Source organism: Taudactylus pleione, unplaced genomic scaffold, assembly GCF_031769625.1.
Source record: "Taudactylus pleione unplaced genomic scaffold, aTauple2 ptg002941l, whole genome shotgun sequence".
NCBI lineage: Eukaryota > Metazoa > Chordata > Amphibia > Anura > Myobatrachidae > Taudactylus > Taudactylus pleione.
The window spans coordinates 132976-150794 of NW_028287308.1; the positions used below are offsets into that span (position 1 = coordinate 132976).

The following is a 17819-nucleotide window of genomic DNA, read 5'->3' on the forward strand; positions in this document are numbered from 1 at the left end:
CCCGCTGCGAGTTGGATACTTAAGTATCCCTTGCAGCGAGATCAATACTTAATCATCAGGGACCATGCGGCCTCCGATGATGAATAGGCCCCTAATTGCTGTAGCATCTGTTGTACAGCTGCCGGAAGCATAGAGTGTGATTTGTTTATTATAACCCTCCTGTGGTTGCTTTAACTGGTGCTTTAACTGATGTTGCAACATTAATTTACTTGGGGTCTGATTCATGAGATGTACGGAAACCCGTTTACATACATCTCTGATGTTTTTAGATCTGCGCAGAGACCGCACTACGCATGCGCAGATCTGGGGCTGTGATGTTGCTTGCAGTGCCCCACATGCTGCAGCATGATTGACTTGCTGCTGGCATTTGGGGGTGGCAACAGGTAACGTCCTCGGATGCATCAGCGAATCAGAGAAGCCTACAGGTGACGTCTATTTACAGAAGACGCCTCCTGTGGCATTAGTCTATTATCACACAGCTGCTGAGTACAAAGACGCGGCAACTGTATGATTTCCATCCGTTTCTGACACAGGCCATTGGTGCGCATATACAAGCAGACCAAATGCATATTTACATCCTGTAGTTGTTTATTTGCCTCCAAATGATAATTATTTCTTTCTCTGTTCAGCTTCCAAATGCTGTATGCAGACTGTTACATGAGCCGTGATGAATTCTGGGAGATGTTTGACTCTTCTTTGTATCAGAAGCTGCGAGAGAAACTGAACTGCAAAAACGCTTTTCCAGAGGTGTATAATAAAATCTGTAAAGCCGCACGTCATTGATGGCAAAAGACATAAGCTACAGAAATGGACTGTATACAAAAACCCATACTACAAGCCTTTTCCCAGCCGCTTGTAGGGGCTCTGAGCCTAATATTGTGCCATCACTGACGCAAAGACTCTTTAGAAGCTGCACCTTGTACAACCTTGTGCAATTACACCTTGGCAGTCCCAGAGTAACCTATTGTTGTCCAACGCCACAGATTTTTAGGACCCATGTAATTCAGACATAATAATTGTGATAAGAGGTCCAAAACGGAACACAAGTTTGGGAAATGAAGACCGAATTTCTATCCGGGGCTGAATGTGAGTTTTTTTTTTTCAGAAATGTGAAACCAAATAATGGTAATGTTTGTGTATTGGGAAGTGCCAACAAGCATAATGGTTTAATCAAGTGCTTTGTTTGTTTCTCTATATTTTATTATGTCATAATAAATATTGAGTTGTGTGTAGCCACCTATGACTATTTATGAAATGCATATGAGCAATGCTCGTACACCAATATACTTACAGCATCTGCCTGTACAAATCATTCCGTGGGCCCGATTCAGAGCAAAGCATTGGGCACAATTGCGCATGCGTCCGAGAAGCACTACACGTGTGTCCTGATGGTTACCAGTAGGGATCGCAGATCAATATTGCATAAAGATCCATGCAATTGCAGTGGGGCTCTTGGGCGATGACTGTGGGGTGGGGGCTCACGGCAGCGGTCATGCCCGTGACACTGGCAGCCATGGACCCACTGCAGGTCCAATGGTGCGGCCATGGATTCGCGTTGCAGCCGGTGAGCTTCTCTATAAAACACACATCCGCCGCAGCATTACCCTACAGCCGCTACCTTCCTGCCTCCACCTCGGAGTAAGGCCCGTTACCTCTGTTTGTTATGTTTAGTAACTTCCATAATTATAGAATCTCTCATTGTGCAGTGAGAGAAACATTTCATTGGGTGATCTTCTCGCATCTACATCTATATCTGCCTGTTATCTGCGTACAGCTCAGTCTTTCCATATGACTTTCCATGCAGTTGCTCATCATCTTAAAGTGAGATTAAACTGCTAATTATCTTTGCTTTGCTCTAGAGCTGTGGTGTTTAACTTCTGGGAAGTAATTTGGGGGGAATTCAGGGCCTGATTCAGACCCGGTCGCTCTGAATCAGGGCCGGGGTTTTTTTGTTTTTTTTAGAACGGCCTCCTGGCCGCTCGCATAGCTGTGGGTGACCACCCACAGCTACAGCGAGCGGCCATGATGAGGGTCGTGATGGTCAAGACCATCGCGACCATCGGGCTTGCGATGAGACCCTTGTGGTAGGGTCTCGTGGCCGCAAGCCCCAGAGAGATTTCGGCTCTAACAGAGACGGAATCTCTCCACTGACATCACAAGTGATGTCAGTGGGGCTGCCCCCAAACGACAGGCGTTCTCATGGGAACGCCTCCGTTTGGGCAGCCACCCCCCCGGCCCGCCCACCAAAGGGGGCGAGCTGTCACTCAACATTGACAGCTCGCCCCCTTTGTTGCAAGACCCTTAGCGATGGAGTGCCTGTCACTAGCCGGGTCTCGCGCATGCGCACGACGGAGCTGGCTCCGTTGTGCGCATGCGCTGTGGGCCACCATCGACCCCGTTGCGAGCGCTCAGCGCTTGCGACCAGATCTGAATCAGGCCCTCAGTTCTATGCGATGTGATATCAGGCAGTTACAGGAGTGCCCACATCACAAGTATCCTCTCATCTCTATCTGGTGGAAGAAGAGATTTACGATGCAGGCGGATGCTATATGCCGTTTTGCGACGGTAAAGCGCATGGATGGTGGATAATTTTATTTATTAAATGAAATAACCTCTCTCTTATTGACAGTACCAAGCCTGGCATTCCTGCAGGTCTCGCTGTATTCCATCTCGTCTCTGATGATTACCGGTCATTACTCCATGTATTGGCTCCCCGGAGATCTATGAATGAATGCTGACTCAGAGCTGTGCGCTATTGCTGCCACAGATGAGATTTTCACAGTTGAGGATTTGTGAGAATATGCTAATGGCACAGCGGCCGGGACTTGTACTGAGATGCCCACCTGAGCCATCACACCTGCCGCAATTGCGTGCACATTCGCTGCATCGGACACAGATAATGCAAACATCGACTCCCTGAGTGAGTCTTTGGCCAATCAGAATGTCCACCAGAGCCATGTTATCTGCGTACTGGATCACAGACACAGCTGGAGAACCGCCCGGAACATACCTCCATTTTAGTTGACACTCCCAGTTACCTCCCACAAAATGTTCGCTTCCTGTCCATCACTTGCAAATCACTGCACCGTAATCGCAATTCAATCGCCACGTGTGCTCATTGTGGCTGTGACGCATGCGTAGATCATCGATAATCGCTCAATTGCGTGAACATCAGATTAGCGTACAACTTTGAACCCTACACTTGCTAATGACTGACTTTTGGTTTGTGTACTGATTCCCAGTGCTGTGCTGCCAGCTCCTGACCCCCGGCCTATCCCTAACAACATGTCTCATGATTCTATTGTCACCTCGGCCCAAACTTCTCAGTTGCTGCCTGGAGGAGCCAGGGGGCCACAGAATGTGCATAGCTCACAACAAAGCAAATTATGTCCTTAGGGTGGCCCTGTTCCATACTGGGGTATTCACTAGACCCATCCCCCATGTGAGCCAGCACAAACTACTAGTAGAAAGTGGGTATATTGCTGGTGCTGTGACAGCAGGTGTTTACTTGGTTCCATCAAAGACCACATCAAACTGTAAGTCCTTTTAACAGAATATTACAACTTTCGCACATTTAGTTATTAAAGATTCCACATATATCTCTCTTCTGTGCTCCTGTAACACTTTCATGGGTGCTCTGATGTCCTACAATATGACTTGCAGGATCACGCCACCTATATTAGAGCTTTAAATACTAGGGAAAAAAATACAAAAGAATTGAACAGAGGTACAGGAAAGTGAGAAAGATGTAATTATAAGGCAACCTTGTGGGAAGTAGCGTAAGCCTCCACAACTCTGTGTGTGAGATGTGATGGGTGTAGTGTATGCTATAGTAGATGACTTGGGGGGTGATGTATCAAACATTCTAAAGAGTGGATAAGTTGGGCTTAGCAACCACTCAGCTTCTACCTATCATTTTATAGAATATACTAGATAAATGCTACCTCGGAGCTGATTGGTTGCTATGGGCAACTTCACTTGTCCACTCTTTTTAGAGCAAAAGAGGCCCTCCAGCTGTTGTTAAACTACAAATCCCAGCATGCATTGTAACAGTTTTAGTAGGGCATGCTGGCATTTGTAGTTCTACAACAGCTGGGGGGCCGCTTATTGCCCACCCCTACTTTAGAGGGTCTGATTAATTTCCCTCTAACAGTCATAAGTCCTCCTTTTTAATTAATTGTATATCAATTTATGTGGTATGAATATTTGCATTTCCTTACAGTGCATAATTGCAGGCTATACAAAGTTGGATGGAAGCGTAAATACAGCTAATTCAGACAATTCTTTTACCCCAAGTATAGGCTGGTGCACGTGTGAGCTGATGTTGATAAGTAATAAGCTACGCATATGGATAGTGGGCAGGGCAGAGCACAGATGCATACAGCTCTGCTTCCAGGCGAACATACGCATCCTTTTCCATGCACGTAAAGAGGGAGCATCTGCGGTAGAGTTGCGTTCAACTCTGCATTGACCCTGTAGTTTGTGTAGGAGAACTATCTCCTCTATAGACCATGGGGTACATTTAATAAGTGGTGGGTTTGGTTCTGGTTCTGGTTGCGATTGTGGTGGAAAATGAAGGGAAACAACAGATCTGGTATTCTGCCTTTTACAGATATATTTTTCACATAAAAAACACTCACATTTACAACAATAAAATATAGCCCTGCATAAAATCTTTGTTCTCTCCAACCATAGTAGTGCACATCTTCCTACCAGAGAGCAGGGTTATGTCCTGCACCACTAGGAGATTCCTCAGATTCGTTTCCTTTGTCATCCACATAAGTACAAGTAGTGAGATCTGCTTCTACTGTGCTGTCATTCATTTATACTTCAAGTTGGAGGCACTCATGTATATAAAGTGTGGTTTTAAAATTGGATCCTTCTAGTGTGTTAAAGCATAATACTGTGAGTTCTATTCGCTGAAAAACTTACTATGGCTTTCCTTTGTTTACCTCTTTTTCTTGTTTGTTGGGCTTTTAGTATATTATTATTTAATATATCATTAAAATTTGTATTGCAGTATATAATTAGTGGGTTACTTATGTACACCACCATAGTATAACTTCCTTTCTCATTTCATTGAACATGATCATGTTGTAGTTATTAGCGGTAGCACCCTATGAGTTGAATATAAATCTGTTATAGTGTCAATGGTGAAGTTATTTAATCGGAGGGGGATATCATTGCCAACAATTATTATTGAAAGATAACAGCAGTGACTACTCCCTCATAGGACTCTAATTCATTTACCCATCCATGCTGAATCCCTCAATTACACTGAAGGACAGTGTTATGAATTGAGCTGTTGGAAAACCTGGGAGTGCTTCATAAAATAACAAGAGGTAATAACTATTGAATATCTCCTGGAACATATAAGAAACAGACCACTATATATAACAATTATCCTGATGAAAATGAGTAACGTGTGCAATTAATAGCAATAGACAGATTTTTGCATTAAGATGTTAATGATTAATTCCCACAGTTCCTCTTAACACATAAAACATTAGATTATCCATCATTTCAAGTTCTCAGCCAAAATGATGTCCGGTAAGCCTCATCCTCTCTCTCATGTAGTAGTAGATTGTAGTAGAGGACCATTAGCCGGTGCTACTAATGGCTGAACAGGCAAAGTACTGTGTGATCTCTGGATCCGTTCCCTAGAACAACAAACAGTGGAATTAGAAAATATAATGGCCGTCAGAATGAGAATTCAAGTCCATCTTCTTGTAGGGCACAACTTACATGTTAAGAGGATGTATAAACAATACACTACTGAGGGGGACATTTCTGAGACTGATGCACAGATAACAGAACACAAAAGTTGCTGTAACTCAGCAACCAATCAGTTTTTCTAGTACAGTTTGAATAAATTAAAGGCAGCATCTAGAGCTCTTTAGCCTCAGTGAGCCCACTGGTTGCTAATCACATGTTAGTATATATTATACTAAGGATGTGGTTCCCAAACTGGGTTCTGTGGTACCTGGGGTGCAAATAAATTACTTGGGCCACCATATTTGTAGGCTGGGCCATGTGCTACCTGTTAGCCTTAGAACGTCAGAGTGCAGCCAATTACACAGGCTGCACTACTTGTGTGTGGCTGTGCTGTACAGCCCCATCTGTCTTCTCATTTCTCCTCCCTCCTTCTCTGTGCAGCAAAGTGAGAAGAGGTTAATGAGCACCAAATATTTGCTGCCAATACAACAAGGGTGAATGAGCGCTCTGCACAGATTCCTGTCCTGATGGGAGAATTCATTGTTGTCTCTTCTTCACCAGTCCAGCCCTGACTTTGGTCCACCCACCCAAGTTTGTCACATCCTCTGTGTGCATCTCTGCTCCCTCTCTGTGTCCCTATCTGTCCCTCTCTATCTCCAAAATGTAATATGTACCTGTTTCTCTGTCAATCCTTTGTGGGTATATCTCCCATTGTCCCTCATCCCAGCTATTCCCCCTATGTTTTTTGGGGGGGAGATTCATTTAAGTATGAAGTTCCAACTGTGCACACAGCAGGTTATTACTGATGAAAAGTCTAGCTTACTCTTGCTTGCACCTCTATGGGGTGCAAGAAAAAACGTGTTAGGAATTCCTGTCATAGGACCCACATTGTATTAGTGCACAAGGTTCCAACAGAACCTCGAAGCTAATGGAGGAGTCTATTTACTAAGCTTTAGATGGAGATAAAGTGGACAAAGCTAAAGTACCAATCAACCAGCTCCTAGCTGTCATTTTTCAAACACAGCAGTTAGGAGCTGATTGGAATGCACTTGATCTTAGTAAATAGCTCCCCCCTGGCCTAGGGACGCTGTGAAAAAAATGCTGAGGACCTAAGGGGACCATGTACCAAACAAAGTTTGGGAACCACTGTACTAGGGTATGTTAACCATTGAATGCAAAAGAACCAAATTGTAACTCACTTGAAAGCTTTTTCTTTTTCCCGATCAGAGAAAGAGCGTGCGGTTTTTGAGAGAAATGCGGATCGGTAAGTTTTGCCACTTGTGGGTTTGTTGATATCGTATCGACCAACGCCGACTGGGTTCTGCAATGTGACAAGTACAGTAGATTAACTGAATGTGAGAAACAAGGGGACTGGATAATCCGGAGGTTCTAATACTCTGTCTAAGACATAAGCTTTCAATTTGAAGACAGTACTAATTCAGGGTCCATATTCATAAACGTGGCGAACAGAAGGAAAATGCTAAAAGTATTTGAAACTATTTTTATACTATAAAGCAAAAAAATAAAAAGCTTGCTGTAAATGTGAGTGCGAAATACCCATAGATCTCAGGGAGTTACTGTGTAAGTTTGTGCAGAGCAACCCAAAATCTTAGGAAGAGCTAACTTAGGCCGAGTCAGCACCAGTAATGCAGAAATAAAAAGAACATCTATATTCTATGCACAATAAACTTACATTACTTCCAAAGAGGACTCTGCATGACTTTCTGTCAAATCACTTAGCAGAGGTCAGGAAGGGAACCGAGGACTGCCTCACAGAAGCGAACACTGATTTTACATCATAGGAACCAGGACCTGGGGAATGCTATCATGAAAAACAATAGATCAAGATGCAGTGACACACAGTATATTAGTATAACACAGGCATAACAGGCCGCACAGACACTTCCTGTAAGAACTCTTGCTGCGCGTACATAAACATTGCAGATGTTATTGCCTAGGTGTCATTAGTATTGATACTGGAAGCTAGTCACTAGGAGGACTGTCACAGATCACCCCACTAACCATGTGCACTTTATTGCTCCCTCTAGGGACTGATTCTGAGCCAGACAAAGTGGCGTACGTGTTTGCGCTCTTCTGTCACAGTCTCACCTGTGACTTTATGCTAATTCTACAATAAGCACTTGGTGTACAGCCGTGCGCAGGAATGTGCAAGGACTGAGACAGCCACTTTGTGCATCTGTAGGTGCTACATTACTGCTTGGTGCGTCACTGCTAGGTGCAGATTCTCCGTCAGAGTGTGGCCTCCAATGCACGCAATTAAGCATCTGATTCCAAAACCCCTCCTGCGACACACCCGCAAAACTCCCATAACACACCCATAAGATGCATCTTCCTGTGTCAGAAGAGCCACCTCCCAGTTACCGTTCAGGAATGCCCAATACATTTCTGATTCCATGCAAAGGTATCATTGGGTCCTGCGACTTTGTACCCACATACTGTGGGACGCTCAAGCTGAAATTTAAACGCATGTAAAGTTGAAAAAACATTGACCAATGCGAGAATATCGGCATTGGAACATACTCATAATAGGTCTCAATGGGTACATTTACTCAAGTGAGTTTTTAGAAGTGGAGATGTTGCCCATAGCAACCAATCGGATTCTAACTATTAGATTCTAGTTAAATGTTAAGTAGAATCTGATTGGTTGCTATGGGCAACATATCCACCTCTAAAAATTCTCACTTTATTAAATATATCCCCTAGTGTCTTCATTTACCTTTATGTAGCATATGTGGTGTAGCACTTGCATGAAAGTACGTGATCACCAGCCAGCATCAGTGGGCTACTATAATTATATATGAGACGCAAGAGTGGGATGGCCAAGTATAAGCTTCCCCAATATATCATTTCTGCACGATTCATGCTGCCCAATAGACACCAGCACAGCAGTTCCAATGCCTTATTTAGCCCCTCAGTTCCTTCCATCTTTAACATACTGTATGTGCAGTCCTTTTAAATAACCAGCTCTGGAAAGCTGTGTTCTATATGTACAGTACATACATTTTGTATTAAGGAATGTATCAAATTCAGGATTCTGTTGGAGACTTGGATGGACCTTAACAGCAACTCAAACATTTGGGATTCATTTAGATCCATGGGATTCAGCCAACTAAACCCAAATTCTGAGCTTACAGGAATGTTAGTGCACAAAACACTTGTTACAGCCAGGAGTCAAAATACTATTTTATCATGCTAAGTCTTAATATGCAATTAAGTAATGGAAACATATTATATGGCCCATCCATAGTTGTGTACATTTGCATAAAGGGTGCATTTGTATACATTCACACCCATCCAAGTTTCCATGGTAATACAGGCTAGATTTTGAAGCAGACATCCTGCAAATGGTTTGTACTGGATAATCAAATCCTGAATACTGACAAGTGGCCGGGGACAGTGGGCAAGCGAGCTGTAGAATATCCTGTCCGTTGGAGTTTTTGGAAAGCGATGAATTGTTCCAAACTTGCCATGTTTCTTTTTTTGATCATTTTCAAGATCTTCAATGAATGACTTTGCATCAAAGTATCCTAGCTCTGTCTGATAACATTCCTAGGGATATAATGAAACAGACATAAATACACACACAGAATAACCACCATATTCTGGCCACTTGTTTTTGCCTTTTTGGGAGAATGTAGGTGGGTTGAGTCTAGCACGTGATGTTCTGAAGCTATATCATGTGCACTGTGAATATATTTCATACACTTCTATTAGCACATTCAGTCATATTTTTAACCTCCATCTGTATTGAATCAGGAATACTAGAAGCAGAATTTAGGGTTGGCCATCGACCATTGATGATTGGCAACCATCGATGGTCTGATGTCGATCATAACTAGTTTTACCGTCAATCGGAGGCCACCAATGGTGAACATCAATGGCAAAATCCAAATGGCTAATGCCGGCTGTGTTCAGCGCATGCGCAGAGTTAAACCATTGATGGCTCAATCATTGATGGTTTCTTACTGATGGTTTGAAACCATTAGCCATGGATAACAGAGCCGTTGTTGGTCGACCCTAGTAGAATTTTGTGCACATGATTGGCGTAGCAGCACTGATAGCAGAAAGGCCGAGTTTTGCATAAAAAAAAAATCCTGTGGATATTCATGTCCCTGATGTCCACTCAAAGCACTAATCTTATAGGTAGGCATGGTATGTAAAACAGTATCTATGCTTATAAAGTAAATGCAAAAAAGATGAGGCAGTTTGTGTCCAGTTCTCCAAAGAACAGGAAACCCAATGTAAGGGCCGATGCAGATTTGAACGTAACTTTGTTTTGCAATTGGCTTCTGAGTGTTTTTGTGCTGTGTATGCTCCATAGCTGAGTCCTATGCAACTCAGTCGCATGACCGCTTCGCAGGCCTATCAACAGAATTGCGTGCTATGCAGAGTAGTGTGTACACAGCGATATGGCTGTTATCAGACTGGTGCATTCATAACAATGGTGTCTATGAAAGCGAGCAAATGCATAGGGACAGTGGGCTGAACAGATGGGACAGCACAGTTGGTATAGTGGTTAGCATTGCAGACTCACAGTTCCAAGATCAGGAGTTCAGTTCCTGACCAAGGCCTTCGGCTCTCCCAGTTTCCTCCCAGACTCCAAAAAACATAGCGTAGATTTACTGACTTCTGATAAAAAAGGACCCTAGTGTGTATGTATGTTCATGGGATACGGACCATAGATTGTAAGAACCATTGGGGCAGTGAAGGACTGAATTGTTCTTTGTAAAGCGTAGCATTATATATTCTAAATGTAAATAAATAAATGCGTACAGCTCTGCAAACAGGTGATCAACCACATTAGTTTCCTGTGCGCACAGTAGCGTATAACTGCATCCAACTTACATTCAACCCCTCATCGGCCCCATAGTGTGAAACTTGTGAGATTATTATATATATAAATAATATAAAATAAGAGATATGGTAAGAACTTACCTTTGATATCTCTATTTCTGCAAGGTCCATAGGGTTCCACAGGGATACCTTGGGTTATAGTCATGGCTTGGCCATCGGGCACCACACAGTTAACTTTGTGCTCCCAGTATGCACTGGGTTCCCCTCCCCCAGGCCAAGGCACCTCAATTCAGTAATAAGCCAAGGCCATAGGAGGAGAGAAAAAGAGAGAAGGAAGTCTGGAATACACAAGAATCACATTCTCACAACAGGGAGACGGAAAATCGGTGACCAGAACCAGACCCATATGAAGCACAGGGCGACAGGGTGGGCTCCTTGTGGAACCCTATGGACCTTGCAGAAATAGTGATAACAAAGGTAAGTTCTTACAATCTCTCTTATTTTCTGCAGCAGGCTCCATAGGGTATCCACAGGGATACCTTGGGAGTTCCCAAAGCAGTATCCTCAATGGTGGGGGCGCTCCTGTGCAGAAAGGAGCTGCCCATGATGGACCCACAGACCTCGTAGAATGAGCAGTAACAGAGGGCGGAACAGGAATGCCCTCATGACTGTAAGCCTCAGAAATCGCCATGCGAATCCACCTGGCCAACGCTTGCTTGTTGGCCGGCCAACCCTTCTTATGGAAACCATAGAGGACGAACAAAGTGTCCGACTTCCTAAGGGAACTGGTACGGTAAAACCGTAGAGCTCGTACCACAAGGTCTTGTGAGTTAAAGGCCGGCACTACAATTTCCCCATTAATGTGGAAACTATAGACCACCTTAGGCAGGAACCCAAGGCAAGTCCGAAGCACTGCCCTGCTGCTGTGAAAAACCAGAAAGAGCCCCCAAATCTGACACCCTCCAGGCGGAAGCAATAGCCAGGAGAAACACAGTCTTAGCTGTGAGCCATTTGAGATCCACTGAGCCCAGTAGTTCAAATGGAGGTCAATTCCCAAGGAGCCACAGTAGGCACAAAGGGAGGCTGTATGCGAAGAGCACCCTGCATAAAAGGTGCGAACATCCGAGAGTGGAGCAATCCTCCACTGAAACCACACAGACAGTGCGGAAACATGTACTTTCAATGAGGCTAGACGAAGACCCTTATCTAATCCTGCCTGGAGAAAAGCCAGAACCCTGGATATCCGAAATACCTGGGAATCGTACCCCCTGGGGCGACACCATTCAAAGAAGGTATGCCATACCCTGTGGTAAATCCTGGCAGAAGCAGGTTTCCGAAGCATGGATGTCTCAAGACCCACGCCGTCAAAGACAGACGACTCAAATCCGTGTAAACACAAGGACCCTGAGACAACAGGTCCGGACGTTGAGGAAACAGCAACAGAGCGTCTATGGAGAGACTCTGAAGATCTGAGTACCAGTGACGTCCGACCACACTGGAGCCACCAGCAGGATCATGCCTCCCTCTTGCTTGAACTTCTTCAATACCCGAGGAAGAAGGGAGAAAGGAAGAAACAGGTACGCAAACTGGAAGGTCCACCGAACCGACAGAGCGTCTACCAGGAGAGCCTCTGCGTCTCTTGTTCTGGACCCGTACACTCTTAGCTTGCATTTGTATCTGGAGGCCATGAGATCTATCTCTGGAAAACCCCATTTGTCCACCAGGAGTTGGAAGACCTCCTGGTGAAGTGACCACTTCCCTGGATGTACATCGTGTCGACTGAGGAAGTCCGCTTCAGAGTTGAGTACTCCTGGAATGAACACTGCCGTATGGAATCTCATGCATGAACACCGCACATTATGCACAGTTAAGCTGCTAACATGACGCTCAGTAGCGAATGCACAATATCCTGCATGCGAACGCTGTTTATTAGCTGCATGCGTGCACATCTGCTCCAAATCAGATAAACCTAACTAGCGTCTTTACATCAATCCCCACATACTCACACATTACATATTCACATACAAGGTTCCAAAAGCTTTAAGGTATAAGATTCAAGTATGCACATTTACTATAATTGCTATGAAATAAAGATTATTTTGTAACTAAGGTTTTATATGTGATAAGTAAGCCATGTTTGGTATTGTACTGATGCATACTCTCTCAACAGTATTCCGGTAACATCGATGTAGAGATCGCAACAGGCATTCTCAACTTATGGACCGCAGAGACTTCAAGCAACAAAATGAACATTATATGACCAACCATTAGGATTTGCATGAGGTGGGAAACCAGAGACCACCAGTTGTTAGAGGCTGGACTGTGTATATTTGAACCAACCTGTTAAATGCCTTGTAACATATGCCCTCTCCTTTAGGACCAATGGTATTAGCAACAAACTTCTCTATTGTGTTGTCTATTTCTGGAGGGTATAAATATGTGTGCTCTGACCCTGGGTTTCGAGTCTTCGTGCTGAATGCTGATTGACGAGGGGTTTCTTGCTGATGCCTACATCTGGTCCAGAGCGCTGCGTATGTATAACTGTACTTGGGTCTGTATAATTCCTTTGCGCTAAATTTGTACTTATAACTAGCGTGTAACTGACTGTACTTTTGCTTGAATAATATTTTGTGCTTTGGAACCACAGGTTCTAGGTCTGGAGTCTTTATTTACTGTATAACTGCGTACGCAAAATAGCGTCGTCCTTAGAGGTTTATAGGCAGGATATCAGAAGGTATAGGCAGGGGTGTATAGAGGTTCAAAGGCAGAATCCTTAATCCGACCATGTGATCCATCCCATCTGAAGAGGATCAGCCTCTGTAGAGGTCTTGAACGAAACTGGGCATATTCCACCATGTCGAATGTCGACACCATGGAAATCAGTAATCTCAATGCCAAGTGAATGAACACCTGGCGACCCTGGAGACAGGAACGTAACCTGGTATGTAGGGCTGAGATCTTCTCCTCTGTAAAGAAGATTCTCTGCTGCTGAGAGTCCAACAGTGCTCCCAGATGCATCATCCTCTGAGATGGCATCAGTGAGGACTTTTTCCAATCGATCAGCCGTGAGTATGCAACACCGATATTGTCAGTTGCAGATGATTGCGAAGTACCTCCGGAGACCCTGCTAGGAAAAGCAGGTTGTCCATGAAAGGTAACAGGCGAACCCCCTGTAACCGCAGGCGAGCCGCCATGACCGCCATTACCTTGGTGAACACCTGCGGAGCCGCGGAAAGAACAAACGGCAGCGGTTGAAACTGGTAATGGTGATCCAATACAGCAAATCTGAGAAACCTCTGAGGAGCCGTAGCAATGGGGATATGCAGGTAGGCATCCTGAATATTCAGGGACACCATGAAATCCCCAGGTTCCATAGCTAATATAATGGAACGTCGAGTCTCCATACTGAATCGAGGGACCCTCAGAGACATGTTGAGAGCCTTGAAGTTGAGAATAGGACGGACAGAACCATTCGGTTTTGGTACCAAAAAGAGATTGGAATAAGAACCCATCCCCCTGAGGGACGGGGGGACTGGAACTATGACCCCGTCTTGGAGCATAGAACTTACCACTTTCTGGATTTCCAGAGCCTTTGTGGAATGAAGGCCTACCTCCGGAGTGTAGGAAACAAAACTGATGGGGAGGCCTTCTGTTGAAGGAGAGGGCGTACCCGTGAGAAACCACTTCTCTGACCCAGGTGTCTGTGATAATCATCCACCAGTGCTGGGCAAACCAAAGAAGTCGGCCTCCCACCCTGGGGTTCCCCAAGGGGAGGCCCAACTCATGCTGAGAGTTTGCCCTAGGCTTGGTGACAAGGCGTCTAGCACTCCAAGGTCGCTTCTTGGACTAGGGTGTCTTCCTGGTGGCTCCTGATGGCCTGGGAAAAGACTGCACCTTCTGCTTACCTTGAGGACGATCGTCTTTTCAGCCTAAGTAGCAGTCCTAGACGGAGCCTGAGGCGATGGCAGACATGCAGACTTTGCAGCTGCCAATGTACTTACAATTTTATCCAGGTCTGGGCCGAAGAGGACCAGACCATTAAACGGCAAGCCTTCCAGGCCCTTCTTTGAATGCAGACGTGGAATCTAAGAACGTAACCACCACGATCGGCAAGCCGAAACTGCTGCTGCTGAAATCCTGGAAGTAAGCAGGCTAACATCCAACGCTGCTTCGCTAATATAAGTAGCAGAATCACGGATACTACCAGCACCGTCTGCTCCTCAGAAGCATCAGAGGAGAATGACGATTAAAAAGCATCAGCCCATTTTTCCATGGCCCAAGCCACCCAACAGACCGCCATGAGCAGTCTGGCGGATCCCCCGGCCAAAGAGTAAATGGATGTTAAGTAAATCTCTACCTTGCGGTCCGAAACGTCCTTAAATGAGGACATAGACGGCATGGGTAAGATTGCACTCTTAATCAGGCGTGTCACATGGGAATCCACCTGAGGAGGGGTGTCCCACTTAGTGAAGTAATCCTCTGCAAAGGGATAAGAATATGAGTCTCTTTTGGGGCTGAAACATTCTGCCTGGGAATTTCCACGCTTCCTCCATATGGTCCACCAGCTGACCAGAGAGGAAAAACTGACGCCTTACCTTTTAAAGTATGCGTAAGACGATGCAGTCTCAGGGAGACAGTCATCCTCCATAACCCTGCGGAAAGCTTTAATTAGCCCGGATACATAAATCCTGCACTTATACTCAACCGCTTAAGTGGGTCGTTCCGAGTCAGATTCCGGGAGCTCCCCTTCATCTGACATCATCATCGTCATAATGTGGTAACAGTGGCGCTACTAATGGTCTCTCAGCAGGCCGTAGAGCGGGCACCTGCAAAACGTCCGTTAAGTTCTGTACTGTGGCGGACCGAGGGCCTGATTCAGAGACGGATGCTCTGAAAGAGCGCTCGCTCTGGTTCAGGGCGTTTTTTTTTTTGTGCGGCCTCCAGGCAACTCGCATAGCTGTGGGTGACCACCCACAGCTATTGCGACCGGCCAGGCCATCGCGACCATCGGGGCTTGTGGTAGGGTCTTGTGGACGCAAGCCTCAGAGAGCTTCCGGCTCTAATAGAGCCGGAAGCTCTCCCACTGACATCACTGGTGATGTCAGTGGGGCCACCCACAAACGGCAGGCGTTCGCTTGGGAACGCCTCAGTTTGTGAAGCCACCCCCCCTGCCACGCCTCCAAAATGGTGCGAGCTGTCGATCAAAATTGATAGCCGCCCCGTTTTGGTGCAAGACCCGGAGCAACGGAGCGCCCGTCGCTAGCCGGGTCTCACGCGTGCGCACGTCAGAGCCGGCGCTTGCCTGCACTAACAGCGCTATCATCAACCACTCAGATGCTAAGTCTGAAGTGGGAATAGCGCTACCTGACCAAACATTAAGCTGTAGGAGAGGTAGGATGGTGGGGGACCCAGGCTCCACATTCCTACTCAGCGTTGCTGTGCATCCAAGATGGCCACCGTGCGTTCTGTAGGCGGAGCCGTGGGGAAGGATCCCAAGCACCAGCGCGCCAAGCCTCAGTAGAAAGGCAGCTGGTGCAGTGAGAGAGGGGTCTTTCCCATAGTCTAAAACCGGAAAAGCACCCTCTCTGGCAGGCCATTAACCCGCAGGATGCTGGAGCGCTTCCTTAATGCTCCAGCCCCATATCCCTGGTGGTCTAGTGGTAGCGCAGGATGAGTACCTGGCTCCACTAACTGCACCCCTCAGGTAGCCCCCAGCCCTGAGGACACTGGACTGTGCCACAGTGGGCTCCGTCTGCAGACGCCCCCTGTGCTTACCTTGTTGCTCCCTGTGCACCTGACCACAGTCCTGCTAGCTGGGACCCCCAGAAAAGCCTGCCGAGTTCCCTGGTTCAGTACCGGTGGCTCAGCGCCAGCAGGGGTGTAGGTGGGGGTAGTGGGGGCTTCCGCTGGACTGTCCCCACTAGCCGCACTTGCAGTCTTCTTAACTTCGGGGGTGTTTTTGCCAGCAGCCCCCATGCAGTGACCCGACTATGGCCGGGTACCAACTGAAACTGAGGTGCCTTGGCCTGGGGGCGGGGTTATAGGAGGGGGGCCCAGTGCATGCTGGGAGCACAAAGTTAACTGTGTGGTGCCCGATGGCCAAGCCAGGACTATAACCCAAGGTAACCCTGTGGATACCCTATGGAGCCTGCTGCATAAATATATTTTAAATAAACAAATTCAAATGTTTTCTGTATTAGTTCCCTAATCGTAAACAATTATAGACATTCCACCCATAACTGCACCAAGTGGGACAATAATAACACCAATTTGACCTACAATGTTACAAGTTTCTCCAGATAAAGTTGGCCAAATCTGGCAATTTCCACATACAATTTATTCATTTACCACCCCTGCAGTGTCTTTGATCAAGAGGTCATAAAATCTTGTGGGTGGCTGTATTTTATTGTACTGTATTGTATTGTATAGGGTGCAGTTATTCAACCTCACCTCCTGATGGTCAGATCTGCCTTATTCAGAGATGTACGCAAACCCAATGGTGTGAGATCTGTGCATGTGCAGATCTCGTTCTGAGAGATCGCTAGCAGTGCCCCCTAAGCCACAACATGAATGACAAGCTGCGGCAGTTTGGGGACTGGGTGGTCTTGAAAACAGATGTGTCGGCCCCGTTTTTGAGGCACGCCGTGGCCAGTGTCTGCGTCTTGCAACACAGGGTTACTCAGATGGCAGATGTTCCCACAGAGTGAGCCGATGCTGCACCCCTCGGATCTGCAATGCATACAGTAGGCGTCATTTTAAACTAGACGCCACCTGTGGCATAAGCATATTATTGCACAGCCGCTGCATGCAGAGTCGCAGTCTGTGCATTATCACCCATCTCTGATCAGGCCCAGAGTCTTCTGGATTTCCAAGTTGGCCACAGAACAGAGAAGATTGCTTTTTCTTATTTTTTTAAACAAGGGAATATTGTGATCATTACATGGTAGCCATAAATCACAAACAATACTTAAAGAGAAGTATACCATTTATATAATAATTGAAAATAAAAAAGTACAGGCATATACTATTGTATACCTCCTGTACCGTTCGTCATATACTGGTTCCCTAATTTCTTATATTCAGTTTTATACATGTACATACTATATGTGGTCAGCATCTTCCATTCAATGACCTCTAATGGAAGCGTTCCACTTTGTAGCATACTTACAGGTGTAGCAAAGTGTCCGTACAGGATGTGCTGTGATCTTGGCCCGGTGAATAGGTCATAAGGTCCTCTTTTACCCACAACGTGCTTCAAGGTTTCATCTATGGAGCATTTTAGGTTGTAG

At 45.8% G+C, this 17819-nt stretch overlaps 1 long non-coding RNA gene across 1 annotated transcript; it reads right to left on the reverse strand.

Annotated features, from left to right (window-relative positions):
• Positions 1–5485: 5485 nt before the first annotated feature.
• On the reverse strand, positions 5486–9232 carry LOC148431075 (uncharacterized). Its single transcript, XR_015877271.1, has 4 exons — positions 9118–9232; positions 7409–7537; positions 6915–7036; positions 5486–5660 (listed from the first exon to the last, which is right to left on the reverse strand). It is a non-coding gene; the product is annotated as an uncharacterized LOC148431075 (long non-coding RNA).
• Between the last annotated feature and the right edge of the window lie 8587 nt (positions 9233–17819).